The 17,840-nt window shown below is 37.2% G+C and overlaps 1 protein-coding gene and 1 non-coding gene across 6 annotated transcripts in view; both read left to right on the top strand.

The window, feature by feature from the left end:
- CNTLN (centlein) overlaps nt 1-17,840 on the top strand; it is a 277,959-nt gene that overhangs the window by 26,706 nt on the left and 233,413 nt on the right. The window lies entirely within an intron of this gene.
- LOC129401089 (U2 spliceosomal RNA) lies at nt 7,610-7,800 on the top strand. Its single transcript, XR_008628103.1, has one exon. It is a non-coding gene; the product is annotated as a U2 spliceosomal RNA (small nuclear RNA).

Below are 17,840 nucleotides of genomic sequence, written 5' to 3'. Positions count from 1 at the left end.
ACTGATTACTGATTTGAAATTCATGGATATTAACTAGGTTCTTTGTATATTTCTGGTTTGATAATGTCCAGTTAATAATGCATATGTTTTATTATTGTGATAACTAAATCTCTTCCCCTTGATTTTTATATATTCTTCCAGAGATGAGAACATAATAAAGTATATTTCAGCTGATACTAATGGTGTTGTGATTCATTTATATATTAAATGTAAAAATATTAAGGTATACAGAAATTTATTCTGATCCAGTAGATCCATATCTACACTGTGTGTATGGCCCCAGTGCTAGAGTGCATGTTTGGCATGTGATGATTCCTGATTTGATTTCTGTCTTAGTTGCCTGAGCACCTCTGGATTGACCCTGGGGGTCTCTAACACTGCTGGACCCAAATAGCACCTGTTGAGTATTGCTGGTATTGTAGCCCCAAGTCTCCTGAGCACTCTTTGAGAATTTTTACCACTCTTCCCAAAAACATATATATATGTCCCAAAGGCACATGAAAAGTTGTCCATCATATCTTATTATTAAGAAAATGAAAATATGAAGTGGTGTAACACCTCTGCATTTCCCTCCCTCCCCCTGTAAGAATGTCTGTTTTCCAAAAGACAAATGTTGGAGAGGCTGTGAACAGAAGAAAACCATTTTTCACTGCCAGTGGGAATGTAAATTGGTATAATCATTACAGAAAGGTTGTGGTTATTACTTAAAAACCTGAAAATAGAAATTGCATATGATCTAATCACTTACAGGTATTCTGAAAAATAAAAAAAATTACTAATACAAATACACCCTTGCATATTGCAGCAGTATTTATAATATCAGCAATTATAGACAGCCTAAGTGACCATTTACTATTGAATGGATAAAAATGTGAGTATGTGGGACCACTACTTAACTAATGATACAATTGTGACATTTCTTAGTATACAGATAAACCTAGTTGACAGGTATCTTGATTAGGGAAATAAGCCAGCAAAAGACTAGTGCCATATTATTTCTCTCTTATATAGTACATAAAGAAAACAAAGGGAGGGACTTTAGAAGCATTGTGGCACTGTTGCAATGTTGTCTAGTCGTTCATTGATTTGCTCAAGCGAGCACCACTAACGTCTCCGTTGTGAGACTCCTTGTTACTGTTTTTGGTCTATCAAATACTCCATTCCATGGGTAGCTTGCTAGACTCTGCCGTGTGGGCGGGAGACTCTTGGTAGCTTGCCAGGTTCTCCGAGAGGGATGGAGGAATCGAACCCATGTCAGCCTCATGCAAGGCAAAGTCCCTACTCGCTGTGCTCCAGTCTGGGACTTTAGAAATAACACAAAAATTATTGTTTTTCCTATAAGGCAAATTATTCTTTGTGTACCAGAGGGATGGTTAAAAAAGGGCCAGGAAATTTGTGTCAGAAGGAAGAAGTTTTTTATGAAGAATGGAATTGGACTTTCATTGTGAACTAAATATACACATTCATTTTTAATGATTTGCAACTGAAATTTATGACACATTACATTATCTCAACAAAAATACTTTATTGCTGAAAATACTAGCTATGATCTGAATCTTCATGAGTCACAGTCTTTTTGCTATAAGAAGTTTTTTTCCTGACATTGATGGGTTGATATCTGATGAAGGTATTGTAGGTTGGGTGCTGAAGGCTGTGCTGTGACAATTTCTTAATAAGAGACAGTAACAATGTTTGATTCTTCTTTTCACAAAGGATATCTTTGTAGTTGTCATGCTGCTTGACAGCATTTTACCCACAGTAGAATGTTGCAGTTTAAAGTACTACAGTTTAAAGTTAGTCATCTCAAATACTCTCAGTACTTTATAACTAAATTTTTGTAATATTTAATTTTTTCTTATGTTGTTTCAACAGTATCCAGAGTAATTTTATCAGGAGTAGTTTCCCTCTCAATATACAACATTCTTATTCATTCATAAGCAAATCCTCATTCACTCAGAATTTGTCATGAGAATTGTAGCAATTCAGTCACATATTTACACTTTTAGCTCTTTTATTTTAATATTTATACATTTTTCCTTTACTGAAGTCTGGAACTCAGAGTTCATAAAAATTGCAGTATACTCCTATAATGCAGAAACTCCTACAATGTTGTTATTTACCTCAATGAATCTCAAATATCCTTACAGACATTTAGAATGGTGAATCATTTCTAAAAGATTTTATAGACTACACTCATGAATATGGGTATTTCTTTGCTTAGATCCATGAGAGAAATTACTAACTGTGGCATCTACCTTACAGAATGTATTTCTTTCTTTCTTTTTTTTTTTTTTTTGCTTTTTTTGGGGTCACACCGGACAATGCAGAAGGGTTACTTCTGGCTTTGCACTCAGGAATTACTCCTAGTGGTGCTCAGGGGACCATATGGGATGCTGGGTATTGAACCCGGGTTGGCCGCATGCAAGGCAAATGCCCTACCGCTGGTGCTATTACTCCAGCCCCTAGAATGTATTTCTTAAATAGTAAATTTAAGTGCTTCTTAAATTCTATTCTTAAATAATATTTAAATTCTTAAAGTATGAAATTGCTCATTAATCCGTATGCTTAATAATGTATGTTGTGTTAGCAGACATGAATACAACATTAATTTTGTACATCATAATCAAAACTCTTGATGAGCAGGTACATTGGTTCTTTTTTATTAATAGTTTATTTTTAATTAGTGAGTCAACGTGAGGGTACAGTTACAGATTTATACATTTTTGTGCTCATGTTTCCCCCATACAAAGTTCAATAACCCATCCCTTCACCAGTGCCCATTATCCACCACCCGTAAACCCAACATCCCTCCTCCCCTCCCCAGTCCCGTCTCCCCCCACCCCACACTGCCACTATGGCAGGGTATTCCCTTTTGTTCTCTCTCTCTGATTAGGTGTTGTGGTTTGCAATAAAGGTGTTGAGTGGCCATTGTGTTTAGTCTCTAGTCTGTATTCGGCCTGCATCATCCTTCCCCCACATGACCTCCAACCACATTTTACTTGGTGTTCCCTTCTCTGAGTTTCCCAGAATGAGAGACCAGCCTCCAAGCCATGGAGACAACCTCCTGTTACTTATTTCTACTATTCTTGGGTGTTAGTCTTATAGTCTATTATTCTATATTCCACAGATGAGTGCAATCTTTCTATGTCTGTCTCTCTCTTTCTGACTCATTTCACTTAGCATAATACTTTCCATGCTGATCCACTTATATGCAAACATCATGACCTCATTTTTTCTAACAGCTGCATAGTATTCCGTTGTATAGATGTACCAGAGTTTCTTCAACCAGTCATCTGTTCTAGGGCACTCGGGTTTTTTCCAGATTCTGGCTATTGTAAACAGTGCTGCGATGAACATATAAGTGCAAATGTCCTTTCGACTGTACTTTTTGGCTTTTCTGGGATATATTCCCAGCAGTGGTATTGCTGGGTCAAATGGGAGCTCAACCTCTAGTTTTTGAGAATCGTCCATATTGTTTTCCAAAAGGGCTGAACTAGCCGGCATTCCCACCAGCAGTGTAGAAGGGTCCCTTTCTCCCCACATCCTCTCCAACAGCGGTTGCTTTTGTTCTTTTGGATGTGTGCTAGTCTCTGTGGTGTAAGGTGGTATTTCGTGGTTGTTTTGATCTGCATCTCTCTGATGATTAGTGATGTAGAGCACTTTTTCATGTGTCTTTTGGCCATTCGTATCTCTTCCTTGGCAAAGTTTCTGTTCATTTCTTCACCCCATTTTTTGATGGGGTTGGATGTTTTCTTCTTGTAGAGTTCAACCAGTGCTTTATATAGAGCAGGTACATTGTTAATGAGTGTTATGTATTTTTTTAGGGGGGGATGAGTGAGTGGTTATGTATATTAATATATACATTTCTTGTTATTGTTTTTATTGAGGTCCTAGGATTTATAAAACTTTATTATACTCCATTCATAAACCATTCCATCAGAATGGCAGTATTTTTAAGGGAATCTATTTCTCTGAGTAGTTCTTAATAGTGTGCTTAAAATGTTTAGTAAACCTTGTAAACAAATGTGCATAGAACATGTTTTTGTTGTTTAATTTACAGAGTACAGATGAACAGTACATTTATCATAATTCTTAATAGGCCCAGGATTTTTTGAAATGTAGATGAGTATTTGCATCTATTTAAATTCACCAGCTATATTAGCCCTTCACAGGAGAGTCAGCTTTTATTTATTTATTTATTTATTTATTTATTTATTTATTCATTTATTTATTTGCTTTGAGCCAAGCATGAACTTTTCTCAGTTACAAAAGTCCTTAATATATTTTCTTTACATTTAAGGCTATTCTATGTTGAAAATGTGCTTTTTTATGAGGCATTTTCAGTTAGCTAGATCTTCCAGATAACTTGTTAAAGCTTTTTTATCAGCACTTTCTATCATCTTCTGCTTTTATGTTATGAAGATGTCTTCATTCTTTTAACCTCATGAAACAACCTCCTAATTTTAATGTTTTCTTCTGCAGTTTCTTCACCTTTCATTCTTCGTAGAGTTATGAAAAGTTAGGGCTTCGTTCTATATTAGGTTTCATAGGCTTTGGTTTAGTATAGAACTTTTCATTTATAATATAGCTAACCTTTTGGTGTAAGAGGCCTAGCTTTTGACCTTTATGGCTTCTTTTTTTCTTTAGTAGGGGCCACACCCAAGACCTTTGGAGATGTTGCATAAGTATGCTTGTGAAGCTTGGCAGAAGTTCAGTATTTGGGACATGGTGATGTCCAGGGCTAACAGAGACACACTTGTTGGTGATGGTGGTGGGGGATCCTGTACCATGGATCATTGAGCTCAGGGCCTTATAAACATATGCTGTTGAAAAAATAGTCTTGCTGTATGTATTTCATAATTGCCATAACTTCCAATTTGTAAAAAACATGGAATATAAAAGATTAGGAACAAATATCTTGAACATAAGAATAAATACTATATTGATAATAATTTGAAGGTAATAGTTTTAATAAAGACTTCAGTATTTTTTTTTTTTTTTTTGCTTTTTGGATCACACCCAGCAATGTGCAGGGGTTACTCTGGGCTCATGCACTGAGGAATTACTCTTGGTGGTGCTCGGGGGACCATATGGGATGCTGGAAATTGAACCCGGATCAGCCGCGTGCAAGGCAAACCCTACCCACTGTGCTATTGCTCCAGCCCCAAGACCTCAGTATTTCATTGTGCCCAGTGAGATAAGAAATTAAGAAAATAATTTAATGTTAATTTATTGAGAGCATCTTTGGTCACATAAAATTTTTTAAATTGTAGTTACAGTAACAATGTTTATAGTACTGCTGTTATGATCTCAATGCAAGGCTACCATACCTCACCAACACCAGAGAAGACTAACTTTTAACCTTGATATTAATAATTGTTAATATTTATATTTTATTTTAGTCTACAGCTCCTTCATGGTTCTCTATACCTCCTTTATAGCGAGAGCATTATATTAATGCTTGTAAAATAAAACATTAAAATTATGTATATCTATACATTCACAGTCATTGTTTCAAGGTTGAAAGTCATGAGGTACTTCTCAATGATGTTTTTATATCCCACAAATTTCTTGTATAGTAGCATCCCATTGTATGGATATCACAACACTCATAAGCAGATACTTAAGGTGGGCAAAGTAAAGGAGACTAAGGATATGGTTTTTACAGCTGAAGTCGTAAAATATTTAATACCAGTCAACTGTGACTAGTTATACATGTGTATAGCTAATACTTAGAGCAACCACTAAGAAAACTATAGAGATATAAAAACATTATGAATAAATTAGAATAGAATTCTAATAAGAAGTTTAATCTACAAGAAAGAAAAAAAGGAATTAAAAGAGAAGGAATGAAGAAAAATAAGATGATAGACTTATGCCTCACATATTATTTTAAATTTATATGATTTAATATGAATAAGGTACATATTGGTATAGTAGACAAAATGCAATGCAACTATGCATTACATACAAGAAGCTCATTTCAATTATAACATAGATAGCTAAAAGTGAAGGAACAGAAAAAATAAATTATTCAAAGACTAACTTTAAAATATGTCAGCATGGCTCTGGAAAGGTAATACAGGACTTAAGACCTGGCATGTGGCTGATACTGGTCTGAATCTCTGGCACCATATATGGTTCCCCTCAGACTACCTGAACACAGAGCCAGTAATTGTGTGAAGGGGGTTGAAAGGAGGGAGAGAGAGACAGAGAGAGACACAGAGATTAAATACAGCCAGTTTATAACGTGATCAGAAACACAGGGGGATCAGGACTTGTGATTGACATCTGAAATGGGGATACTCTTTTGGGACTGAGGCGTTAATCTGTGGGGAACTCTGCCAAATCTGTGGAGAGTGAAAACTGAACTGACTTGTTGGACAGCCACTTAGGATCTAGAGTTGCAGAATCAGTTACTGGTGTGGAAAAGTACATATCTGGGTCTTAACTGTGAAACTGAGCACCACCATCATATCAAAAGACTCTACAGACATAAGATCTGTGTCTAAAATGCTGGACCCTGGTGAAGAGCTTTATGGTATTTATATTTATAAATATAATTATATTTATAAAAATATTTGACAAGTTTTATTTTTTGAAAAGGAAAACCAACATCACCACTAAAAAAAAGTCACTACTTGGTTTGATTGTAAATTTGATTTCATATTTATTTGGAAGGGATTATGAACCTATGACCCTTGATGTTTTCTAATAAGTCTACTTAAAATAATCTTTTCAGGGTTCACTTCCTTTTCATTGTCTCTGCGTTTGATGTCAGAGATAGAGAAGAGGTCTAAATCGATTTTTTGTTTCAGATCCCACATAGTTCAAGGATATAAAAATGTAGCATAACTTACATCTAGTTGGCATGCTTTTAATAGATGAGATAAAGGAAGGTGGGGTAGGGAGAAATAATGCTATTACAATCCTGAAAGAAACTAAAAGAAAATATCAGAGGCATTTAAATGGGCTTTGGAAAGCTTACTAGCCTTCTAAATTTGTTTTGCTCTGTCTTTAACAGGCATTTAACACAGTGAAAAATTTTTAGTGTGATGGCATCTATGTCTTCATAGTGTTAATCAGTCAGCCAGAGGGGTTTGGTCATAATAGTGACACGTTCAAGAAGCAAAAATTTGTGTATGAAAAGAGTGTGTTCACAGTACATTGTTTTACTCAGCTCAGTTGTGAACACTATTCCTGAGGTTAGTAATGTAAACCAAATGTTGAATTAAAAATATGGGACATGGAACTGTTATAGATCAGTCAGTAGGGGCAAGGACCATAGCACAGCAGGTAGGGCAGTTGTCTTTCATGCAGTTTACCCAGGTTTAATCCCTGGCATCTGTAGGGCACTATATATCTGAGCACTGCCAGGAGTAATTCCGAGCATTGCTGGGTATGTCTCCCCCCAGTACAGACACACACATACACACACACAATATCAGTCACTAGCAGTATCCCCACTCTCCTATGTCCTGGAGAGTGTTGTCTGCTTTGGCAAAGCTCATTACTCCATAGCCAGAGTTAGGTAGTTTATTATCCTGCTTATTCTGGTGGAGTTTAGAAAACTCTGGCAAGATTAATGATACTTAAAGGGATTCCAGAGATCGCTTCTCAGCCTTTTGACTAAGATCAAGTGTAGTATCTGTTCTTATCAGTTTAATATCTGATACGTCCTCTATCCGAGGACAATATAGTAAATGGATTTTTGGGACTAGGAAATGGAATAGGAGCTTGCTCCGTCCATTCCACGCATCGACTTGGTATTGCAGTACCTCCAGGAATGGTGCACCCCCTCGGGGGAATAAAAAATGGTTTTTTTAAAAAAAAGGATTCCAGAGAGAATGAATGTAAAGAATTATGCAAAGACAAAAATATAATAAAGTTATGGGTGGAAAAGACCTAAACAGCAAAGTGTCACAAGTATAAACAGTATAAACTTATTTCTCACTAGAAACTTTAGAGACAAAAAAAAGCATGATGCTTTAAAAAGTCTGAAAACAACAAGATACTATAAACACTAAAGTTTTCCTTTGCTTTAAAAATACAGAGCACTCAACTGAAATGTGTGACCCTTGGTGAGAACTGTAGTTTAAACTATAGTTTAATGTGTAGTTTAATACTAACCAAGTGTCAAGTGTATAACCCCAGCAAATACCACAACCAAAATGCGGGAGGACTTTAACCTAGGGATCATGCTGCTAAAAGTGTATATGAGTACCACAACTAAAAGGTGTAATTCCTGGAAAGCACCACAGCTAAAGGATAAGAGCACCACAGTTAATTGTGTAACACCTGGTTGATAACACCAACAAAGAAAAGGGAGGGGAAACACAATACATAACATGCATGACTAGCAGAAAGTTTTATATGTGATTAAGGTTATCAGTTTATAATTTGGTAGTTCTAACTTAAAAAGTTTTATACTGCCTTCATGTAAATCACATATATAAGATAAAATAATGAAAAACCAAAGCTTATCCATACCCACCCCCCAAAAAACACCCTAAAACCCACAACCCATTACTAAAAGAATGCAAGAGGGGGAAATAATAAGAAAATAGCAATAAAAATATTTAGCAAGACATAAGGCAATTTTGGGGGTCAAAGAGATAGTTGAAATGGTAGAGAACATGACTTGTATTTGGAGGACTCTGAAATCAATCCTTGGTATCACATAAACCCCATCCAGCACTGCATGTGTAGTCCTGGTAATACTGAGCACTAGCCAGCTGGAACACTACATCAATTGGTCTGTTTTTGCCAAGAGTGGCCTCTGGGTATCCAAGTACCAATAGCAGGGGACAGGGGATTGGGGGCTGTTTCCAATTAAAAAAAAAAACCTGCAATTGTTCTGCCTACATATTGAGGTAAGCATAGGAAGAATACTCTAAGACTTGGAACTCAAAATTGTTTTCAAAGATATGATTTTATTGGAAAAGGCAACAGAAACAAAAATAAACAAATGGGACTACATAAAATTAAAGTTTCTGCATGGCAAAGGAAACTTGGGCTAAAACTCAAAGAAACCAAATTGAATGGGGAAAATATTTGCACGCCACAGATCAGGTAAAGGATTACTGTCCAAGATACATAAAGTACTCAAAAAGGTTAACATCAGAAAAACTTAAAAAACTATGTCAAAAATGGGGGCAAATGAACAGACACTTCTCTGAAGAGGACAGTTGGTCAACAAACACATGAAAAAGTGCTCATCATTACTAATTATTAGGTCAAATGAAAACAGCAATGAGATCATCTCACACCAGTGAAAATGGCATATATCAAAAACACTGGGAGGAATCTGTATGCTGATGGAGATGGTGAGAAAACTCACCCACTACTGGTGGGAATGTTGTCTGGTGCAATTCTTAAGGAAAACAGAAAAGTAAGATCAGGGCTTTCATATGATTCAGAAATGCTACTTCTTGATATCTAACCCCAGAACACAAATATTCATTCAAAAGGACATATACATATTATTACTCATTGCAATATTTACCACAATAGGATATGGAATCAACCTAGGTGCCCAGTGACAAACTTGTGAATAATGAAGATGTGGTATAATACACAATGGAATATTATGCAGCTGTAAGGAATGACGGAATGATGCAAGTCACTACAACTTGGATGGACCACGTTAAGTGAAGTCAGAAGATGGATAAATACTAAATTTTCTCACTAATTCATGATATATAGAATAACACGACAAGGGAATACAAGTAATCAACTCTAGATTACTCAAGTTTAGAACAGCAGTTTGGGTGTTTGCCGTGCACGCGGCTGACCCAAGTTCGATTTTTCCGTCCCTCTTAGAGAGCCACGCAAGTTACCAAGAGTATCCCACCTGCAGAGCAAAGCCTGGCAAGCTACCTGTGGCATATTCAATATGCCAAAAACAGTAACAACAAATCTCATAATGGAGATGTTACTGGTGCCTGCTTGAGCAAATCGATGAACAATAGGAGAACAGGACAGGACAGATTACAGAAATGAGAAGGATAAGGAAAGAAAGAACTTGAGGTGTGAGTAAGAAAAGGCAAATGACATCTAGCAGGGGTAGGAGTTAGAGACCTCCGGTATTATTGGTATAGAGGAGTGGTATATGTATTTATTTAAACTACCAAACCTGCAACACTTAAAGCAGAGCCAAACTGAACTTAAAAATGTGCCTTTCACGTGAGTAGGCTGGGGCCAGGGGATGAACATGGGGGCATTGGTGGAGGAAGTTGACACTTGTGATGAGATTGCTGTTGGAACATTGTATTCCTGGAGCTTAATTGTGAATAACTTTTTAAAATCATGGTGACTTAATAAAAATTTAATTAAAAATTTGCACTAGTAAGTCCTAACCTATTAGTTACTTAAAATGTAAATGCACTCAATTCTTCAATCAAAATACCCACAATGACTGAATAATTAGACAAAGTAGACTATTACATGAGGTAAAGATAGTCTTATAATTACACAGGAGTTAAATTACAAATATTTAACATTAAAATATATATGTACACATATTTTTAACATCAGAGCACTGTAGCATTGACAGCTCTAAGAGAAAAATACACGGCAATACAAGAGTAGGGAACTTTCATAGATTTTTCAACAGTGACTAGAAGATATAGGCAAAAAAAGAAATGATGTACATTAGTAGTACTTTTTCCCAAATGGATCAAACACGGATCGTTGGGACACTCCACCAAGCAAAATCATGACATGGTTTTCTAAATTTTGGGCAGTATTCAGGTCTAACTACTGTTTCTGTATTAAGGCAATTATATTTGCTGGTACTCTGGGCATCATACTCAATGCCAAGGAATGAACCAGGGTCAGGCACATGCAAATCTAGTTTGGCCCAATGATGCAATACTTATTAAATTATCATAAAACATTTTTAGGACAGGTCACATTTCAGATGACAGTATAAGTCAATAGATCTATCATTGAAATACCAGATGTCATCTCGAGTGATAGTTGGAATGAAACTAGAAATTCACAACAAAAGGGAAACTGGAGTACTTATGAATAATGTGGAAATTAAACATTGCTCTCTAGAATAACCAGTGGATTGAGTAGAACTAAGGGCCCCAGAGATTGCTTAAGAAGCTAGAATGCAAGCAGGAGATGTGCGTTTAGTCCTTCCTATCACATGGTCTCTCAGTCTAGGAGTGGTCCCTGGATATTAAGTGCATGTTACTCCCCCAAAATTTTAAAAGGAAAGACAGTATCTTGAAACAATGAAAATGAAAATCTTGAAACATAAAGAATTCAGCAACAACAGTACTAAGGGTGCTGTTGCATTGAAAAGTGTGGAAAAGGAGTAGGAAGATGAGGAAGAGAAAGAAAAGGAAGAATTTTAAAAATTCTTGTGAGTACTTAAAATAGGGACCATTGTAATAAGCCCAGTCTCTGAACTGTGACATGACTATTTCCCTTATTAGGTTTGGTTACATACCTGAATCATGATCATACTGTAATCTCTCAAAGTGCCCTAAGAAATGTCAGTGATTTATATAAAGTGAATATGTCTGGAACAACTGAAACTATCCAAGTTTATTTTTCTGAACTTTTAAAATGTAAAGGCTCTTCTGTTTTCTATGCACTTTAGCTGTAACAAGGCATCAGAAGATGTATTTTTGTCCCATTAATTTGTAAAGTGATGGTAACTACCTTGTTCTTAGCTAGAAATTTTGACTTCTCATGTATGTAAATTTATAGTTTTCATAAAGAGCAAAATAACAGAAAAACTTGATGCTCTTTACTGGAGTCGAAGGTATGGGATGATGCCTCTGGGAGAGACTACAGCTCAGACATAAACTATAAAGCCAGACCTTTGGATATTAAAGTTGGTTTTCATTTAGCTTCATGCTGTCTTCTATTTTTGTATATAGTGGCATAGCATTCTGTTACTGTTATTAGGAATGAAAAAGTTGGGTCAGCTGGAAAGAAAAGTATTTGGAGTATTAAAATTCAGTACAGTTGTTTTAAACTTTTGCGGGGCTAGGGCCTTTGAACCACACCTCTCAGTGCTCAGGGATTACTGCTAGCTCTTGTGCTCTGTGGTGTTTGGGGACCAGTTGGCGTACCACAGATTTGAATCCAGGTCAGGCCATATGCAAGGAAGAGCCTTACTCCTGTAATACCTCTTTGACCACTAATTTTAAACTTTTAAAATAAGTGCCAAACTCTTCATTGTTGGCAGACTGAAGTGTCTTTCAGTATCAGAGTTTAGAAACTTTTTGTTCTAAATTTGTGTTTCCATCTTTCATATGTTTACAATGCTGCAATATTTATGAAGCAAAGAATTTTACGTTTATTTCATACCCAGCGATGCTCACAGTTTACTCCTGGCTCTGTGCTTAGGGATCACTGCTGATGGGGATAGGGAGGCCATACATAGTGCTGGTCATGCAAGGCAAGGGCCCTACTTGCTGTACTATTACAATGAACTCTAAGGACTTTAAAGAAAATGTTCTCAGGGCCTGCTAACTCTATCAGTGCCTATGATGCAACTTTACCTATGGTTTTACGGATTTACTGTAAATACCTTGTGATCATTTCTTAAATACTTGCAAGATGTCTTGTGCCTGCATCTCTGATTTATGTGATTGGCAGCACATAAATTGGCAACAGGATTTTGGACACCCAGACTGTGTAGCTGCTTTAGCACTAAGGTCTAGCTGGCCCTTACTTCAACATTTGCTGGGTCTGGCAGTAATATACCTTAACAGTCATGGGCAGTGAATTGTGATTGTGGTCATAAATACAGAGACACAACTGTTTAGCATTCTGATCTACACAGATCTGGAGGAACTTTTGCATTTGTCAGCACCAGTCTTAGGTTTTTTTTCTTAGAACCTGGACCATACGGGTAGGATTCACTGCTGGATGTCTGCGACTTGGTCTGCCTCAGGCATGGCTGGTCTCAGTTACTTGCCTAGGAATGGCCTCTCGGGGCTTTGGCCTGGGAACAAGAGTAACTGGGATGTATACTGCTAACTACTAGTCTCTGTCTGACATGGTCATACAGGCATAAAACTGAGGGTTTTTTTGATCTTTTGCATTGGCTGTTCTCCAACTTAGGCTTCAGTTTAAGTCTGGCACTCACACTTTGGGAGAGATTCTTTTGGTTCTAAGCTGGCTGCCACTGTATGCCTGTGGATTGTCTAAGCTAGAACCTAGAAGAAATTAGGAAGTTCAGGGCTGAGGCTAAGATCTTGGTGGGTGGGGAGGAGCAGAGACCGTGAGCCTGTAGGGTGGAGATACGGTACGACCCCTCCTGGGCAGAACTAGGCTGGGACCTTGCTGGGTGATACTTCCATTACAGCTATACCCAGCTTCAGCCAGGTATGGTTATTTCACTCTTTGTAGGACTTAAAAAGACCTGAGACTCTGCAGCTCCAGAGATCCAATGCAGAAGTGAATTTTGTGATTCAGATAAAGAAACTCTTTGATAGGGGTGGGACTGGGGGTAGGATGGGCCAAAGCTAGCTCAGGAGGCAAGTCTGTTGGGACAAACTCTGACTGTAGTATTTGGAGTATTGCTTACCTTAGGAATGGCTAGAAGCTGGGAACTGGAATTTGGGTGCAGCCACCCACCTTGTGCTGCTGAGACACAAGCCTACCTGTAGCTTAACAAGTTTGGGTTTAAAATGATGTCCTATAAGTCCTTTTGTCCTACAATGGCGGTTTTTGTTGGGTACTGGACTTGTGATCCCCTTTCTTTTTTCAGAGGCTCCCCCCCCCACACACACACAGAGAAACTGTTCCTAAATTTTGAGTTCTCATAGTTCTGTCTCCAATGGAGTTGAGTCTCCCTGAATTGATGGTCATTTTCTCCAGTGGATTCTCTCAGGGAGTCCCTGTGTGCTTCATTCAGTTTCTAATGTGTTTTATTTATTTATTTTTGTATTTCTGTCATAGGACCTGCCACAGAAAGGTTTCCTTGCTTACTATTTTGCCTCACCTTCTCTGTTGCATTTTTGTGTGCAGATTTATGTAGAAGAGAAAGAAGATTAAAAAGTTCCATTCACAGTTGTATTCCTCTTACCCACAAACACACACAAAAAAATCAAGTCCTTGGAAATCAATTGAAGAAAAAGACCATGTGAAAGAATTATTGCAAACTTCAATCCTTATTAAAAGAAATAGAAGGATATTAAGGAAATTGAATTATATTTGATGTCTTAGGAGTAGGGGAATTATCATACTTACTATGATCTTATATCAAAAGCAGTATATGATTGAGTGCAGTCCCTAGCAGAATCCCATGATGTTCTACAAGGACATAGGAAAACAAACACTGCTGAAATTTGTATAGAACCATAAACCTCCTTTGAATAGTTAAAGCAATTCTGAGAAGATGGGAGACATTGCATTCTCTGACTTTGTACCATCAAGCAATAGTAATTGTATGTTAGACAAGGTAGATTCTAAGACCAATCAGGTCAAATTCTAGAAAAGTGTGCTCATTTAAAAATTATTAGAAGTGGAGACACCATTAAGCTAGGTGATCTTTGATAAAGCAGATTTTTATTTTTGGAGGAAGGGAGGGGAGGCACCCTGAGATTCTCAGGAAACCATGAAATGCCAGAAATCAAACCTGGGCCTCCTGCATATAAGGCATTTACTTAGCCTGTTGAGCTATGTCTGTGGTATGTTTTGCTTTTCAGACATTCAGGTTGATAATGCCCAAAAGTAGAGAGAGAGTATGGAGAATATTGTCTGCCATGGAGGCAGTGGGAGGGTGGGAAAATGGGCGTATACTGGGGATATTGGTGGTGAGGAATGTGCACTGGTGGAGGGATGGGTGTTTGATCATTGTGTGATTGTAACTCAAATGTGAAAGCTTCTAACTATACCTCAGGGTGATTCAATAAAATTAAAAAAAATAAAAAAAGACATTCAGGTTGAGACCTCTTGGTTCTTTTTTAAAGTGTTTTAAAATTATTATTATTATTATTTTAATTTTTATGGGGCTGGAGCAATAGCACAGCAGTTGGGCGTCCGCCTTTCACGTGGCCAACTCGAGTTCGATTCCTCCGCCTCTCTCGGAGAGCCCGGCAAGCTACCGAGAGTATCGAGCCCGTGTGGCAGAGCCTGGCAAGCTACCCGTGCGTATTGGATATGCCATAAACAGTAACAGTAATTCTCTCAATGAGTGACGTTACTGGTGCCCGCTCGAACAAATTGATGAGCAACGGGATTTTATTGAATCACCGTGAAAAAAATAAAAAGCTTTCAGGTTTAAGTCTCAGTCATATAATGATTGAACCCCTATCCCTTCACCAGTGCACATGTTCCACCACCAAGAACCCCAATATACCCTCCTCCCACCCACCTCCCACCTAAGTAGCTAATGATCTTCACTTTATTCTCTCTATACTTTGAATACATTGAATATTTCAATAGAGAACTCACTATTATTGTTTGGAATTTTCCCCCAACAATAAGGCCTGCTGAAAAGGCATCATTTAATAATTTCTTTTCATTGATGAGAATGAAGACTCCATGAGCTTGCGGCCGCATGGTTTTGGATTTCTGATATTTTAGCTCAGTTCACAGTCTAGATGCATTTCTGTAAGAAGCCACTCTGGGTGCCAAAATGGGTTAGAAGACCTCTCGGATCATAGTCTTTAGGATCTTATATCAAGATCATAGTCTTTGTGCTGCTGAGACACAAGCCTACCTGTAGCTTAACAAGTTTGTAGCTTAACAAGAACACTTGGTTCTTAAGCAATGCTCTGTAGCTTTCCTGCTTAGATGCTATAAATACCATGTTCTCGTCACCTAATGTTAAAGCTTAGCTTGGTTTGCAGTTCTCTCCCAGTGCGTATTTTTGTAATGCTTCCTCCCACCCTTAATCAGTTGTTTCGCTAACTAAATCTCTATTCCTAATCTCTCATTCTACTTTTGAATGATTCTTTCGCTAACTAAACAGTTGTTTCGCTAACTAAATCTCTATTCCTAATCTCTCATTCTACTTTTGAATGATTGTTCATTGAAAAAAATTAGACTAATTTATCAACTATTGTCTGTTGCCTATGTGTCTGTTTTTGCTACAACTGTATTTGGGGACATAGATGCAACAGTTTTTTTTTAATTTTGTTATGAAGTTTCTTAATTGGGTTCCCCCAAAATAAAAAAATTAAATAAAATTGTTGTCTAGTTATAACATTTTTTGTCACCATGATGTTATTTTTTTCCAGGGATGTGTTTGTCTGTGTGTCTGTATCAGTTTATGTTCTTGGTATGATGATACTTAATTACAGCAGGACATTTGGAAATTTGGGTATTTTCTTATGGCCCCTATGTCTTATTCAAATCTTGTATTTTACTATCTTTGTTACCTACCTCCAACCACTCCATTATGAAAAGAGGTGTTTTTTTTTTGTTTGTTTGTTTGTTTACACAGGCCAGGTTAAAAGTTGAGGTTTCTTTCTTTTTTCAATTTTTTTCTTTTCCCCTTTTTCTTCTTTCTTTGTTCTTTTTTGGCCTCTTTTAACATCTGAGGATGTGAGAGGACTTTTCTATTACTACTGAATGGGCATAGCAGCAGCTACTTGCTATTAAGCCCTCTCACCCCCCAGCCCAATGATACACCTTGTTGTAGGAAGCTGTAATGGCTTCTATTGGTCCTGATGCACCTTCCACCAAAACCTTGGTGGAAGTAGCTTTGATACTGAGAGGCAGTAGCCACTTTGCAATCCTGATGCTGCCCCCATTGTGCAAAGGAGGGAGGCAGGGGGCCTTATTACAACCTTACAAGATTGAAATCTGAGTTCTCAATTGCCTTTGCTGATGTGAATGCTATAGGGCCATAGTTTTCCTGTGTATTTTGTTGGAATGGAGTAGTTATTATCTAAACATCTTCTTATTGGACTGCCCCTTTCCTGGTTCTTTGGCTAGACTTCTTGTTGAACTTTTTCTCTTGGGGCTGGAGCGATAGCACAGAAGGTAGGGTGTTTTCCTTGTATGCGACCAACCCGGGTTCGATTCCCAGCATCCCGTGTGGGCCTCCGCGCACTGCCAGGAGTATTTCCTGAATGCAGAGTCAGGACCCTGTGTGTCACCTAATGTGACCCAAAAAGCCAAAAAAAATCATAATAAAAATATAAAAGAACAATCAATAGTTTAAGACTTTTTTAGAAAAAGAAAGTTTTTCTTATTGCACTTATTAGCATTTCTAAATTCTTTAATTTACTGTTATACTTCATAGATAAATGAAACAAAAATAAAATTCAGGGAACATATAAATTTTGGTTTTAGATTTTGTTTTAAGATTCCTGACCAGTCTTGGTTGAAAAATACTTGTAATTCTTTTTCCTGTAAGTGGAAGAAGATACTAGTTTTTAACTTGACACTGTCTTTGGAAAGTAATTGAATTACATAATTAGAAATTACTGAAATCCACCATCAAACTAGGGTTTAGACAATTTCACAGGTGAAGATTTTTGCCACAGATTATGGCATCGTTCTTCTTCCGTGCTTTAGGAGTAATTACTGATATTCACAACTCTTTATCTTACTGAGTTCTGAATTAAAACAGAATTTAAGTCAACTCTGCTAGAATTTGAAAGAGGCGAGAAAGTCTGTTTGTCATATCTTCATTAGAGCTTTATTCAGTTGAACAGAATTATATAATTTATAATAGGAGAGTGTCAAGTGGCATAGATCATATATCTATATAATTGATGAACTTGTAAAGTGAATACGTCTTTACTAAAGAGTCTTTGTCTTACAAGAACTGCACTCATTTGTGGAGTATAGAATAACATCACATGGGGCTGACACCCAAGGCCAGTGGATACAAGGGTCAGGAGGATTGCCCCATA

Source organism: Sorex araneus, chromosome 1, assembly GCF_027595985.1.
Source record: "Sorex araneus isolate mSorAra2 chromosome 1, mSorAra2.pri, whole genome shotgun sequence".
NCBI lineage: Eukaryota > Metazoa > Chordata > Mammalia > Eulipotyphla > Soricidae > Sorex > Sorex araneus.
The sequence above is the reverse complement of the archived record's forward strand: the minus strand, read 5'-3'. Positions and strand labels throughout refer to the sequence as shown.